The sequence below is a fragment of the Impatiens glandulifera genome, chromosome 8, assembly GCF_907164915.1.
Source record: "Impatiens glandulifera chromosome 8, dImpGla2.1, whole genome shotgun sequence".
Taxonomy (NCBI): domain Eukaryota; kingdom Viridiplantae; phylum Streptophyta; class Magnoliopsida; order Ericales; family Balsaminaceae; genus Impatiens; species Impatiens glandulifera.
Genome location: NC_061869.1, coordinates 43,399,850 through 43,416,380, shown reverse-complemented (window position 1 = coordinate 43,416,380; position 16,531 = coordinate 43,399,850). Strand labels below are relative to the sequence as shown.

The following is a 16,531-nucleotide window of genomic DNA, read 5'->3' as shown; positions in this document are numbered from 1 at the left end:
TTCTAACATTATGATTAATTTTTATGTTTTAATGAGAAAGAATATCAAAATAACGTGAAAACGTATCAATTTGAAGAAATTGTGTTCGTAAATAGTCTTTAGTTGATTAAAACTAGTCTATTTAGAATTTCGTAAAAATATATATTTTTTTAAATATGATTTATCAAATAAATAAATTGTTTTTCATATAATTAGTGTGATCATACCAGCACTAATGCACTAAATCCCATCATAACTCCATGGTTAAAAGTGTTTTGCGAGAGTAGTACTAGGATGGGTGACCATTCGAGAAATACTCGTGTCGCATTCCTTTATATAATTTTTTAAATAACGATTAAAATGGACCAAATCGAATAAATGTTAATCTAAAACTCATATTTAATGTTTTTGTGAAAAAACAAAAAAAAAATGTAAAAATGAACGATTTTAATAATAAATTAATTTAGAAATATTGATTTGATTTTTTATGTTTTTATATAAAACAACATAGAAAATATTTTGAAAACGGATTAATTATAAAGATTTTAAACGTTTTTATGAAGAAAAAAATACAAAATAGAGTGTGAAAATGTACTATTTAAAATAAACACACGTTAATTTCGAATATTTTAATTAATTTTTAATATTTCTATGAAAAAAAAAAACATAAAAATGAACGATTTTAAAAAACACGTTAATTAGATTATTTATTTGATATTTATGTTTTGTTTAAATATTTAACCTCGTGCTATCACGAAAATAATGATTACATATGTATGAAAGTGAAGAAAATTTATCAACTCTATATTCTAGTTAAATTTAGATATATAAAAAATAAACTTATAACAAAGCAACCAAAATTTAGTGCCGACCAGCAGCATGTGATGTGTTTGCATAGGTTATTTATTTGTTAAATGTTGATTTGTTTGATATAATTTATTTGAATAAATTTTGTATTATTTAAAATAATTTAATTGATTTTGAAGAAATGATTTTTTAACGTAAATATTATTAATATATAATAATAAAATTTATATTTTTTAAAATAATAAATATTTTAATTAATAAATTTAGTGATATAATTAATGAGAGAAATTAAATAATGTGTGATTATATATATATTTTTAAAAGATTTTTAACTTAATAAATCCTATTAGTTTGTGCTCTTTTAATTGAATATTTAATTTTAAGTTTAGTGTAAATAATATTTTTTTCATTTCTTGCATTGCTTTGGGTATACAACACTCTTATTTTATTTTATTTTTATTTTTATTATTTTCTTATTTTATTTTATTTTTATTTTTATTATTTTTCGTGTTTGTCTTTAACATGTACATTTTTTCTATTTGTGTGTGTCTGTGTGATTGTTGTTTAAACAATAATCTATTTAACGTATATAATTAATTATAAAATTATATGTTTTTTTCTACAAAAGAAAAGAACTCAAATACTATAATCTTTTTAAATTAGGTAGGTTACACTTTTTTTTTTAATCTAGATATTGATGTATTAAAATATTGGATAACCATCACACAGACTTCACAGTGATTCTTGTAATAACCTCCCAATTATTATTATTATTATTATTATTATTATTATTATTATTTTCTAGAAAGAAGAAACACAGAAATGAATCTTCTCTCAATTATTTATTGGATATTTGTAACTTATTCATAGTTCGGTTTAATATATATGAATAATCTTCAAATAACTTTTAATGTTTTTAATTATGTCTTTAACAATTATATATATAAATTAATTCATAGATATATTTTCTAAGAAATAATTTTATCATATATTAATACACTTTAATAATTTTCACAAAATAACTCAAATTTTTATTACTTCAATTCTAACCAAACCTTAGATCTGTAAAGAAAATAGAAAATTAAATAAGAGATGGGCATTAATCTGTGCTCGTGTTTTTTGACAAAGCAATTGAAATGCAACGTGACAAATCGAAAGTGGTCCTTATCATAAAAGTAGTAAGTTGCATTATTGATCTAGTGTCTTGTTTTAAAGGACATCTTCAAGACAGAGCATTAATTAGCATTTCCACATCGCTGTAATAAAATAAATAATGTGAGTAATAGTAATAAGCAATTATTATTTTTTTGAAAAAAAAATCAGCCTATATACATTAGTCCAAACTTGAACTTAACTAAAACCCTTTCATCGATTATACTTTTCTAAACAAATATATTCAAAGAAACTCGTTTAAACAATATTGAGAGAAAATTAAAAAAATATAATAACAAAGAGAAATAAATGCATTAAAAACAAATGACACCAAATATATGTAATTGTTTCATTTTTGTATGTATATCTTTCAATTAAAACTATAATTTGTGTTGAGTTATTTGAGTTTATAAAATGGAAAGAAATTATTTGATATTATATGAGTCTTGATATTTAAATTAGAATTTTGTTTGTGTACCAGTATTCTTACTTTTTTTTTGCTTATACTATAGAGAATTAATCAAAATTTACATCTCAATAAATATAAATAAAATAGAATAAGTTATCAATCAATAGAGCAAAGCTTGTACATAACTATGAAAATAGGATAAAAAAATTACTAATTGTCCATTAGTTAGAGACCCCGCAATCTCGTCCAAAAGTAACTTTTCAGACTATAAAATAATATAAACAAATACACTAACTTGTGTTTGACCTACATAATTTGATAGGATCGGCTTTATCAATAGAGATGGGGTCTGACGATTGATGAATGCTTAGGAAAAACGGTTTGAAAGAAATTTTGTTAGGAATTTAATTCACTTTTTATTCTACTCAAACCCTTGTAACACTTGAAACAGAGTTAAGTGCGGAAATGTTTACTTAGGTTTGAAGCTTAGGATCAAGAATGAAAAGATGACAGAAAGGAACAACACAGCAGTTTGTTTATGGATGTTCGGAGCAAACTCTTCTACGTCACCCCTTCTTCCAACCACTGGAAGGATTCACTATAATATGCTTTGAATCAAATACAGTTTGCACGAATAGTTCACTGTTGAACAGAACAGACTCTATTCAACTTACAATATGATGAATATCACTCAGCTAAAACGATATTTTGATTCTAACTCTCTCTTGATTAACACACGGTAAATCAGGAAAACAGCTAACAAATTTAATATTCAAAAGCTTGATTTCTCAGTAATTTCAGAAATTTTTCTTAGAATGCGAGCAAGAGATCGAGAGTTGTTGTTCGTTGTCCTTTAGATTATTTAAATAAGGAACAGGTACCAACAGTCGAATCTTCAAAATGACACGTGGCGAGCTTCCATTGGAACGCCTCCATAGTACACAGTAGACTCTGAATACAAGTATCGTGGCCGTACACAACAGGTAGTGCACCGAATATTCTTTAGAAATATACCTGCAAAACAAATAATGTGAAGGATATTCATTTACGTGGCATTGGTTGATTGGTTGCAGCTGGATGTCGTACTGATGTTCACTAGAAAGTGGAGCAGGAGTAGCGTACAGCTAAAGCACGTGGGTAGGCGGGTGCTAGCTTCAAGAAGCTCCTTAAGCATGGAATTAGACGTATTTCAATTAAACGACCTCGTCTAATGAAATCGGACGTCCCCGTCTAATAACAGGATCCATTAGACCACCTGGTCTAATGGGATTAGACTTTACGTCCAATTACAATCACTTCAGACTAATCTGAAGGAGTTAGACTGCACGTCTAACTTTCACCGGTTAGACTGCACGTTTAACTTTCACATTCCATTAGACTCAACGTCTAATTACAGTTCCACTTCAGACTTGTCTAAAGGAGTTAGACTGCACGTCTAACTTTCCATTTTCATTACACTACACGTCTAACTCCACGAGTTAGATTGCACGTCTAATTACGATTCCATTAGACTGCACGTCTAACTCCACGAGTTAGACTGCACGTCTAATTACGATTCTATTAGACTGCATGTCTAATTCCACGAGTTAGACTACACTTCTAATTTCACTAGTTAGATTGCACGTCTAACATTGCTTAGTTAGACTACACGTCTAATTTTGCTAGTTAGACTGCACGTCTAACTTAACTAGTTAGACTACACATCTAACTCCGTGCATCTAGAGACAAATCGGTCTAATGAACCTCTTTAGAACCAAGTCTAATGTAATCTGATTTTGATACACCTACATCAAAAACAATTAGACGCATAAATTATTTATTCATCATCAAAATTCCAATAGTCAAACTATTTCAACATTTAGTCAAAATAATTTGACCCAACATAATTTATATAAGTCATTCACATAATTTAATTTAGAACTCTTTCTTGAAATTTTTAGGGTCACTAGTATAATAAATAATTGTGTAAATGTCATATTTAATATAAGCCAAAATAATATGATCTAATGTGATTAAGTTTATGGTTTATGGGTGTATTTGTCATGAATATAAAGTGAGGATACCTAAGTGGCATTTTTAATTTTATGAAGGGGATGAATTAGAAATAACCTAACTATAATAACTAACTTAATGTTAATTATATGTAATGGTAATTGTCCCTATTTGAAGTACAGTTAATTCTCCTTTGCGTCCCCATCAACAAAGAGAGAAACCTATTGATTTACTCATCAAATGGAAGAATCATTCCACATAAAGAAAGTCTAAAGAAATAGAGAATTAAAGATTTTTTTTATTACAAGGAAAGAGAAGATTCAGAACAATAATTAAGGTATATATAAATATATTAATTTTTTATAATATGGAATAATTGAGTACGAATATAAAGATTTATTGGATATTTAGTTTCTCTTGGATTCTGGTTAAGTTTATAGATTTATGAATATTTAAATTCTTTTAAGGAACGGTTAAATAATTATTTAATAATGTTTCATAGATTTATATGGATATTTAGATTCTCTGTTAAATGTTAAAGTTTCTAAATTTTTGAATATTTAGATTCTCGTTAAGAACAGTTAAATAATTATTTAATAATGTTTCTAGAGATTCTATCTTTAATTACTAGATTAAAGGATATTTAGATTTTTTAGATTTTTAGATTTTTTCCTTGTTAAAGGAGGAATTCTCTATTTTATTTGAAGTCGACAATTAAATATTCATAAAGTTGGGATATTTGTTTTATTTAAAGTTCGACAATTAAATATCCATAAAGTTGGGATATTTGTTGTTAAAGGATTAATATAATATATATATATATATATATATTATAAATTTAAAAAGAGAATTAAGGAATAATTTTATTGTTAAGTATATATAAATCAATATATAATTAAATTTTAATTATATCCTTTATTTTAGGATTAAAAGATTAATGTTGATAATTATTAATAAATTAATGAATAATTGGATTTCGGTAATAAGAATATTTGAAATTTGGTCATATAAATCTTGATGGTTTATTATTTAATTAAATTAATATGACACATTACAAATTTTAAATTCAAGAAGTATGATTTGACTTTCGTATAATTTTATTTTTTATAATAAAATAAATTACATGTCTCTTTGGAAAAATATATATTATTGATTTGGGTTATACAATAATATGACATTTAAATTTAAAATAATGATATTATTGTTCTTTATTTGAATTGTATTGATTAATACAAATAATCACCAAAGTGACCATGTTTGTTGAAATTAATTTAAGACAATTTTGAATGGTAGTATTGTGTAATTCATTTGATTATATTATTTGGTCCAAAGGTTGATAATTAATTAACAGAATTGCATTAATACTTGTGATGATGAACATGTAATAATTATAAAGTCTTATTCATGTGAATAATTAAACCATCCAAAGATATATTGATTATTTGACATGTTTTATTATTAATGTTTGATCATTACGCCAAAATACTATTAGCAATTAATATTACTGTCCAAAGACTTGATATTAATGTTGCATTAAGTATTTTGAGATGGGATAAATCATTATTTAAATTTAGTTGTTACTTATGTTTATAAATGTGAACAACTACTTTATTGAATATCCTAAATAATGAAGGGTTATAATTTTTAAATATGTCAAGTTAAAGATAGTTTTTTTAGACGAGACTGCACTATTTTTTTGAGGATATTGAGTTTGAGGGGAGAAATGATTTTGTCTTTAAAAATGATTTAGATCAATAATTCCTATTGTGGAAGATTTAATTTATATCTCAAGTGTTTTTGACATTAATAAGGATTTTATTGATATTGATGATAATGTTCAAAAATCAAGAGTAACAAGACAATATTGATTAAATTCATTAAGTACAAACTCAACAACCTCAAAATCAAGTGTCTTTATGACAATCCAGTTTAATTGAAATACTCTTTAAGGACAATTTATAGTACTCGTTGCATATTTTGATATGGAGCTTCACCATAATAGATGTTAAGGGGTTTTACAATAGAGACATTGAAAAATAATTTGGTGCAATGAGAAAACTTTGTGTCGAGAGACCAAATTAATATGGTTTGCCAATTAAAGACTTAAAGAAGTGTCTCGTTAGTGATACCATAAGTTTCACAAAATAACATTTCTCTCTTTTGGTTTTGAGGTGAATTTAATTGATTATTTATGTATCACAAGTTCAGTGGGAGTAAACATTTATTTATGGTTTTATATATGGGTGATATTTTGTTTGTCACAAACTTTGCTTGACATTAAGTAGCCCAATTGTTATGAAATATTTGAAAAGAATTAAGAACTAAATGCTCACATATAAGAAGTCGGATAGTCTTGAGATGAATTAGTATTTTGACTCCAATATTACGGGATGCCAAAATAGTATTTCCTACTTCAGGTAATATTTTTTGCTAGCTGGTTTTGTCATTTCTTGAAGAAGTGTCAAACAAACACTTATGGCGTCATCCACTATTGCAGCGAAATTTATGACATGTTACTAGGCATCAAATTAAGTGATTTTGACATCAAGTTTATTTTATGAAAGAAATGATATAAAGTGGATAGATTTCTATAAAATAAATATGTACAAACTTTATGGTTATGAACCTCTTGTCAATAGGTTTATCATCTAATGTCTTTCATGAGGATATTTCTCGTATGAGTGTCGTAGAGATCAATGATCTCTAACTTCAGTGGGAGTTTGTAATTTTGACATCTTCCAGTTTAATTATTTTATAGATATTTATAAAGTTTTTATTCTGATCAGAAATTAAGTATTATTCAGTTCATTACACTTTATATAATTATGTTTAAAGTATGATCTCACTAAAGTCAAGTAGGACCAGTTGAAAATTTACATGAAAAGATCACTTTGTATGACATTTTTATTCCTCACATTCAGGATATGATTTGTCAATTAATTGTATTGATTTATGTGATCATTGTTGGGTCTAATTGTGCTTAAATACAACGACGAGCTCTTTGGTCCTATATTGATATAATTAATTGATAAAATTGTTTATACAACATATGATTGAGTTGACATTAAACTTCAGACGCATTATGGTTGATACATTTATTTTTTGTACGTACGTGACCCAATGGGAGATTGTTGGAATTTTTAGGGTCACTAGTATAATAAATAATTGTGCAAATGTCATATTTAATATAAGCCAAAACAATGTGATCTAATGTGATTAAGTTTATGGCTTATGGGTGTATTTGTCATGAATATAAAGTGAGGATACCTAATTGACATTTCTAATTTTATGAAGGGGCTAAAATTAGAAATAACCTAACTATAATAACTATAATTTCATGTTAGTTATATATAATGGTAATGGTCCCCATTTGAAGTACAGTTACTTCTCCTTTGCGTCTCCATCAACAGTGAAAGAAACCTATTGACTTACTCATCAAATGGAAGAACCATTCCACATAAAGAATCTCTAAAGAAATAGAGGATTAAAGATTTTTTCTATTACAAGGATATAGAAAATTCATAACAATAATTAAGGTACGTTTCTGCAACATTCAGATTTTATTTTCTCACACATTAAATTAAGATCTAATTAGGATAATTCTAACACTCTTAATATCACATCATCATTTTTAAAATAAATAAGAATCTCAACTTGCATATATCCAAAATGTTGTTCAATTAAAATAATTTATCATCCTCATAATCAAAATTAATGTCTTTAGATCACTTCATTCTTTTGGCTTCTATCAACTAGCCGTTTCCCTACCTTAATTTTCTCCGCAATGAGATTAGATCAGATCAATTGGAGTCGTATTCTTCTTCATGTATCCAATTTTCAAGAAAAAAATACATGTTATTGATTTATAAAGTAAAATTGTGACACAAGGAAAAAATAAATATTCATAATACATTACCTACAAAATTTTCACAATCTTGTTCAAAATCATGTTCTTCGGTCTACAGGCGGTCAAAATTGAGAGTTTACGTAAAATCGTTGGTTAGTTGTAAACTCGTAAAATCTAGAGTTTACTTGAAATCGTAAGAGTTTAATTTGAAAAATTAATAGTTATATGTTATTATTATTTATATACATAATTAAATATTTTATACTTAACCAATTTTTAAAATTTATATATTTAAATATAAAATTAATTAAAAAATAATAATAAGTAAATACCACTGTAAAAAAATTATACTTACAAAATTAATTATATTAATTTATATTTATAAAACAATAACTTTATTTTTTAATTTTTAAATATAAATTTGTTTTTTAAACGTAAAATCGTATAAAATCGTAAAATCGAAATTATTTATAAACTCGTAAAATCCTAAAACCTTATTATCTTAAATTTAAAAACGTAAGATTTTACCAATTTAATAGTTTATTTAAAATCAAACTCGTTAACCTCATGTGAAATCGTAAATCGTAAAATTTTAAGAGTCAACTCGAGATTTTGAGAGACTTGCTCTACATAAGAATTCAAACAAACGAAACAAGATAATGTTTAACATTCATTTAAAATAGTATATCATAACTTAGTTCGGTTTGTACATAATATAAGAATTCAAACAAACAAAGCAAGATAATGTTCAACATTCATTTTTATAATAGTATACCATAACTTAGTTCAATTTGTACATAATTTTTTTTTCTTCAGGTTATACTTTTATTATTATACATAAACAAATTTTATTAAATGTATCTTTTAAAAAAAAATAAAAAATATAAATTATGGCCATAACTTAGAACCCCATTGGAGTAAGAAAGAGATTTAAAAAGAAAAAAGAAAAAAAGAACTACAATACCATTTATCAATGTTTATAAATATTTTCTTGAATGGAATCACGGGAAGATTAATACATTCTTAACTTTACTTGATAAGATACATAACGCTTATACTTAACATTATAATTATCAACAACAAATAGATATGAATTTATGAAATGCCAAAAATTTATGAGTTGCCAAAATGTATTATATAACGGGATGATAAAGAAAGTGTATAAAACTAAATTTACTCATTTTGTTTAATTAATGTTTATTTAACTAAGACCAATGGTCTGGACTATAAAGTAATGAGTATTACATTATTACGGGTAATCGAACCAATTCACGGATATCCTTATTAAAATAAAATAAATATACGAAATCTAAAAGGATGAGAATACCATATTTAAATAGCAAATTTATATATTTAAAATTATATAGTTTAAGAGAGAATAGGTAAAGGAACGTGAGAAGTTAAATTAGTTAGGATTTAAATAAATGAAGACTAATTATATAAATAAATAAAATATGAATGTCTAGCTTAGTGGAATTCAGCCTAGTTTGGTGAAAATATACGAAAAATATGAAAATAATAATAAAAATATAAAATTCACGCTAAAATTTAATTATAAATGAGTAGACACCCGAGAAGACGATTATAGAATATTAATATCTATAAATCGTTTTAGAAGAATAAATAATACACCAATTTCCAAATGAATGACTTGTTATATCCAATCAGATTGTTATATGGTCGAATATTTATTTTATAATCAATTTATGTTTTTGTTTAAATAATATAACCAAATCAATATATTTTTTATTTATTTTTCAATATTAGTTTATATTATTTTATAAACATTTGAAATGCTTAAAAATAATTGCATAGTCTTTTACTGAATATTTCTCAATTTAGTACTATTTAAATATAATTATTAAGTTTAGTTTACTAATCATTCTAGTGATATTTGTTTACTACATAATAATATTATAATATTGATATAACTCTTTATGTTTTGTTATTATTGGTATAATATTTTCATATAGGTTCTAATTTTATTTTTTGTTAGCTTAAAATTTTTGCATACTATAAGACCCCTGAGAATTGGCTCTCTATCCGTAGCTGAGCACATGTCGTAAACAACGTGTGGCAATATAGAAGAATACATCGGGGAGGCTCTAATTTTAATGCGTTTCAAAGTTGGTTTGCGTGTCAGGCTTCTTTTAAAAGAAAATATTATTTAAAAAAAAATTAAATGATACTTGAGATCTTTTGAATTATTTATATAAAAATAATTAATTTTTGTTCAAAATTTAATAATCTGGTGCCAAATAATAATTTGGCCGAAACCCGGTTTAAATTAATTAAACATAACTAATTTAAAAAAGATTATTTATTTGAATGATATGTGTATAAACGTATTTATACTAAAATTTTTGTAACGGTTTATGTCTTGATTTTGCTTGTGAAAAAGACTTTCGCGCTATTTTCTCCGCGCCCGTCAAAGGACGACATTTATTTTAGAAAAATACACTAGCTATTTAAAAAAAATATTTATAACATTTTATTCTATTTTAGTATTCTGGGGTGTCCTAATCAAGGATAGGCTTAGATGGAGTAAATAATTGTACAAAACTATTAAAAGGGGTATGTACCTGTTGCGATGGTAACAAGTGAACAAACCCTGAAAACGTCACATGAAGGTATTCGAATTTAAAAATAAATTCCAAACGGGGCCTAAGCTAAAATATTTGTTTAGGAAATTTCCCGAAAATATAAAAATATCATTTTCTAACCTTTCGGTATTATATTAAATTGGATTTGGGTTCCAAAATAACAAAAATAATTTTAGATTTTGAAAAGTGGAACCAAATAGGCCTTAGGACCGGAATCTTAGGGTCTGGGATTGGTTTAGCCGATTAAGACTTGGTCGGGCTCGGTCAAGACTGGGGTGGTCCGGACCAGGGCTCGGGTCGTATGAGTCAAGGGACTAGAGAGCTCAGTCTTGTGTTCGGGAGGCTCGGTCCCAAACTCATAATGTTAGGTCCTAGACTTGAGAAGCTCGGTCCAGGTCAAGTCTACTAGTCTAGGTTCTTGGTCCTAGGGTTAGGTAGTTCTCGGTCCTAGGTCTAGGGTTAGGGTTAGTTTTACCGATTCTAGGTTATGTGAGGGCTCAGTCCTAGGATTAGAATCACCAATCATAGGTTAAAGGGAGTGCTCGGTCATAGGGGTTTGAAACATCGGTCATAGGCTAAGAGGAGTGCTCGGTCCTAGGGTTAGAAACATCGGTCCTATGCTAAGAGGAGGGCTCGGTCCTAAGTTGAAAAACTCGGTCGCGTTCCTCGGTCCTAGGGCTCGATCACTCCTAAAGAACACTAGTCCTAATCCTCGTTTGGTGCTGAAGAACACCGGTCCTGGTCCTCAATCGGATCAAAAGAACACATGTCATGGTCCTTGGTCGGAGGCTAAGTTTTCTCAGTCCCATGTTTTGATTCGGGTTCGTTTTCTCGGTCGTAACTGAAGAACGAGACTAAGGATTACCAATCATAGGCTAAAGCCTTAGGACCGTGTATTCTTATTTTGGTCAAAATTTTAGAAAACTATAACTTTTGATTCAGATCATTGAATCATGATCTATAAGGTATAGTTAGTTCATATAATAATGAAGAACAAAAGTCCTAACTTAAATCACGATTATTGGATCTCTACAAAGATCAATTTCTAAACACCATTTTTTTGTCAAATTTTGGGATTTTTCAAATTAGGCCATTTCAAGGCCTATTTTTTGTATTATTATTTTTGAAAAGATGAATATAGTTGAACACAACTAAAACAAGAACATCATTCAATCATTAAAACAATTTTTAAATATTGAATTAAAATCCAAATTTGTTCAAAAACACAATTTATCAAACATTATCAAAATGATGTTACAATTACTTGGAAATCATCCTAACACATTAACAAACATGTATGGCAACTAATTGAATCAAGAAATTCATATTAAACTCAAGAACATAAGATTTCAAAATTCTAGTTTTTAAGCTTAAATTTTAAAAAATATAGTTTGATCAAACGTGATCAAACTATTGTTACAGTTGCTTGGAAATTATCTTAACACATTAAAAAACATGTATAACAACTAATTGAATCAAAAAATCTTGTTTTTAAGCTTAATGTTTCAAACATTTTGATTCAAGTTGATTTAATATGTTTTCTTTCAATAGAAAGTTCATACATTATATATATATAATGATTCTAAACAAAGAAATCACATACTCAATCTCAAGAATCGATCAAATCCGATTAAACAAGAAAATTTTAAAAAATTCAAAATTTTCTATTACAGATTGATAGATATGAGTTCTGGATTCATACCAATACTTGGAGAACACTCCCTAGGTGTGTTGAAAGCTATTTAGAAGCTTGGATCGAAGCGGGAGTTGTCGGAGAAGATTTTTATAAAATCAGTTCTTGGACGATTCTTCCATCTTTGATTCAGGTCGTATTTTTTTTGTAATTGGTTGATAATTTGGTTTACAAAGCACTAGAGAGTATTTATACCCCTTAAGGTTGGTTGAGGTAAGCAAAATCAAGCTGGATTTGATGATCTCTGATCTTATCTATAGTTCTTATCCTAAACTTAGAAGCCTAGTTTTAGCAAAATCGGTTCTTAATCGGTTTTTTACTTTTTGCTTCATCAAAAATTTCAAAAAAAAATATTTTTAAAATCATAATAAAAATTATGATCATATTATTTTTGGGGGGTACTTTTGGGTATTTTTAAGGTATTTATTTAATTGTGTTAAGTCATAAATTAAACATAATTCATTAATAAATTATAATTAAATATTTTTAACCTCTTCTTTTGTCTAATTTGGGTAAAAGAAATACAATATTTTATCCTCAATTTATTTTTAGAATTTTGAATAATTTTCCTAATTAGGGGTTTAATTATCACAATAATTAATCCTTAACTATGTTTTAATTCCTTCTTTGATTTTTTTGAATATAAAAATTCAAAATATTATTTTAATATTATTAAAAAAAATAATATTATTTGAAAATTAGGGTAAGTTAAATTTCCATGCTTACAAAATGCCCCTCTAGAAACGAGTTTGAGTAAAACAAACTTCGTTTTTGGAAAACGTGGGTTCGAAGTTTGACCATAAAAATTTGTACCCTAACCTATAATAAGGTAGAAGGATAAAACGTGGATGGCAACGAATGCTAGTGATGAATCATTACAATGACTCATGGCTGGGGATATCATGTGATCATCCATCAACTAAATCTCGTTTGGGGATAGACTATCACAATAGTCTTATCACATGTTGGGGAGACAACATGGTACTGCTGGGGATGGATTATGGTAATCCTATCATGAAAATGGTTGATAATGCCTGTCAATAGATATGGCTCAACTAGGAAGTACAAAGAACTCGATGTGGAGAAGAGTCTTATATCAGTTAGACTACCTATCAAGAAGTAGGAATTTCCTAAGGAATTATCTATTGGAAATAGAATCCCACGGTAATAGAGATAAAAATCCTGGGGATAGTAATAATAATCACATCACGTCCATCAACATATAGAATTCACTATTGGATAATTAGTCATTATAATGACTCTCATGAATGCTTGTGATGAGATAGGGCTTACTATGGGGGATGGAATCCACAACTATGACTCTTTTGGGGAATGAAGAGAATTCTCTACTTAGGATGAAAGAAGATCGTATGGGTGATGCGACAACAATCACGTTGTGTGGGGAATGTGGAAATAATTGCTCTTGGGGGGGGTGATAACAATCCTGATGAGGATATAGGTTATAACAATGACCTATAGACAAGACAAGTGATAACAATCATTCTAAAGGGACATGTGATAACAATCACTCTAGTGGGAATTGGTTATAATGATGACTGATATAGATACTTATTAAAGATAAAGCTTACTCTTGCATGAGATATGTGAAAATAATTGCTCTTAGGGGTTAGGTTATAATAATAACCCTCATAGTCGACAATCTGTTGGGGATAGGTTATAATAATAACCTATATAGATGCATATCGGAATAGGGTTTTAAGAATCATAACAATGATCTTCCGTTCTTATTAAATAAGGCTTTAGAGAGGTCTTGTATGAAATGACCTTCATAGATAATTGAAATAATCCTACTCCCACTGGGAATTTTTATGAAATGATCCATTCTAATTGGCAGCAAAGTGTCCTTCTCAACTAGGTAAAACATCAACCGTGTTGTCCTAGAGGGAACTTTGGCTTTGATGTGACAAAATTTCTTTCGCAACTAGGTTAAAACTGTCGACTTCGTGTTGAATTTTTTAACACCTGGGAAATTTTCATATAGAGCTTTTCCTTTAGTCTTGCAAAGTGTCCTTCACAGCTACGTGAAACATCGTCCGTGCTATCTCAAAGGAAACTTTGGTCTCGATATGACAAAATATCCTTCGCAACTAGGTTAAAATCGTCGACTCATATGAGATTTTAACACTTTTAAGGAGGATTACACATAATCTTACTCCTTGTGGTTTTACGAAGTGCCCTTCACTACTAGAAGAAAGGTCGTCTAGACGTTTTGTCCTCTTATGTTACAAGGACGGGATGCATGTTGTCTGTCATGTATTATGGCGCCTTATTTATTTATGGCATGGGGAAGTTTTTTTGGGAAAATGACTTAGCGTCATTTCATTAAAAATTTCTCAAAAATGGGAAAAAAACCATGAGTTTAAGAGATCATTCTAGACAGGCCTAGAATGATTTTGAAGTCGTAACATTCTGAATAAAAGTTAAAAAGATAAAAACGTAAATGAATTATCTGATTACAATGCTTTCAATTCTAGTGAGTTTAAAAAACGGTAAATTCCAGTTTCTACAGATATTACAGTTCTGTACTTGGAATTCTTCTCCACGTTCTCGCGAGGGCGCTGCAATCCGATACAATATCTTTCCATAACTCTTCAACGCTCCTGCAGGTTCTGCCATATACTCTTGCATTATGTTCTTGTCAAATGTTATACACCACTACTCCAAAGCCGCACTTGAACACGCTTGTTGCAAATCTATTTCCCTTGGCTTTGAGTAGTGCAGTATCTTTGATTTCATTTCATTCGCTCGGGAAACTGATCAACTCTAGGCTTTTATAGAATATGTCTCAAAGCTCCGAATCAATACAGCAGCTCCCGAATAGGTGATCTATGGTTTCTTCATTTCCTCTACATAGAAGATAGCTCGCGTTTAGGATGCTCATATACTTGCCGATACGATCACGAGTGCTGAGTCTTTCCCAGAAGGCGAGCCATATGATGAACTTGTGTCTAGGGATAATCTTCGTTGACCATTCATGCAATTTAATAAAAGTTATATGGGGATGGACTACTCCCAATTTTATTTCAAACAAGGTATAAGAATAGAAGAAACCTTGATCATATCCATGTATTAGGGTAACTTGGATTTGAAACGTGTTTGAGGCTAAGCTACGAGCATTCTTGCAATTTAATAAAGATTGTCTAGTTTTGAAAGATCTCAAGTTCATTTTTCTCCTATGTTAAGATATGGATGATAAATTCAATCTTAGATTTAACCCGGAAAGAATTTGTGATATTTTCGGGTTCTGGATTTTTTTTACTCGAATGAAATATAATATAATATTAATATTGCATTATGATTGGTCTGAAATAGGGGAATAGAAAAATCGGTAACAGAAGATAAGTACCGATAAAATAAGGGTTCAATGTCACAAATTATTTTCTATAAATAATTATTATATAAAATTTACATTTCAATCACGCAGTTAAACTATTAAACAAATTAATATTTTTTATAATATAATTTATTATATTTAAATAATTCATTAATTTATTTAAATTTATAAAATAAGTAATTTTAAATAAAATATTTATAATATATTATTTAAACTTTTCAATAAATATATTTTATTTTTAAAAAAAAATCACTACTTTAAAAAATAACTAAAATATTATTTCTTTATTTTATGTTCTTAATATAACATAGTGATATATTATTATTTTAAACATTATTTATTTTATAAATATTATTTATATTTAATATAACTTATTTAAAAATTAAAAAGATAGTTTTGAATATTTAACATATTTGTTAATTAATATAGGAATATTAAAGAATATATTATTTTAACTGTAAATTATTAAATATATATTCAAAATATTTTTTAACTTTTAAATAAGTCTGTCTACATATAAACACTATTTATATAATAGCGTTTAAAACAATAATATATTTTTAAACAAACACTATATCACTGCGTCATATAAAACATTAAATTAAAATTAAATGAAAAATTATTTATTTCTTAAATAGTTTTAAAATGATATATATTTAAAAAACCATTTAAAATAATATATAAATTTATTAAA

The 16,531-nt window shown here is 27.4% G+C and overlaps 1 pseudogene; it reads left to right on the top strand.

Moving 5' to 3' along the window:
* Positions 1-192: 192 nt before the first annotated feature.
* LOC124913473 lies at positions 193-310 on the top strand (annotated as a pseudogene).
* Positions 311-16,531: the final 16,221 nt, after the last annotated feature.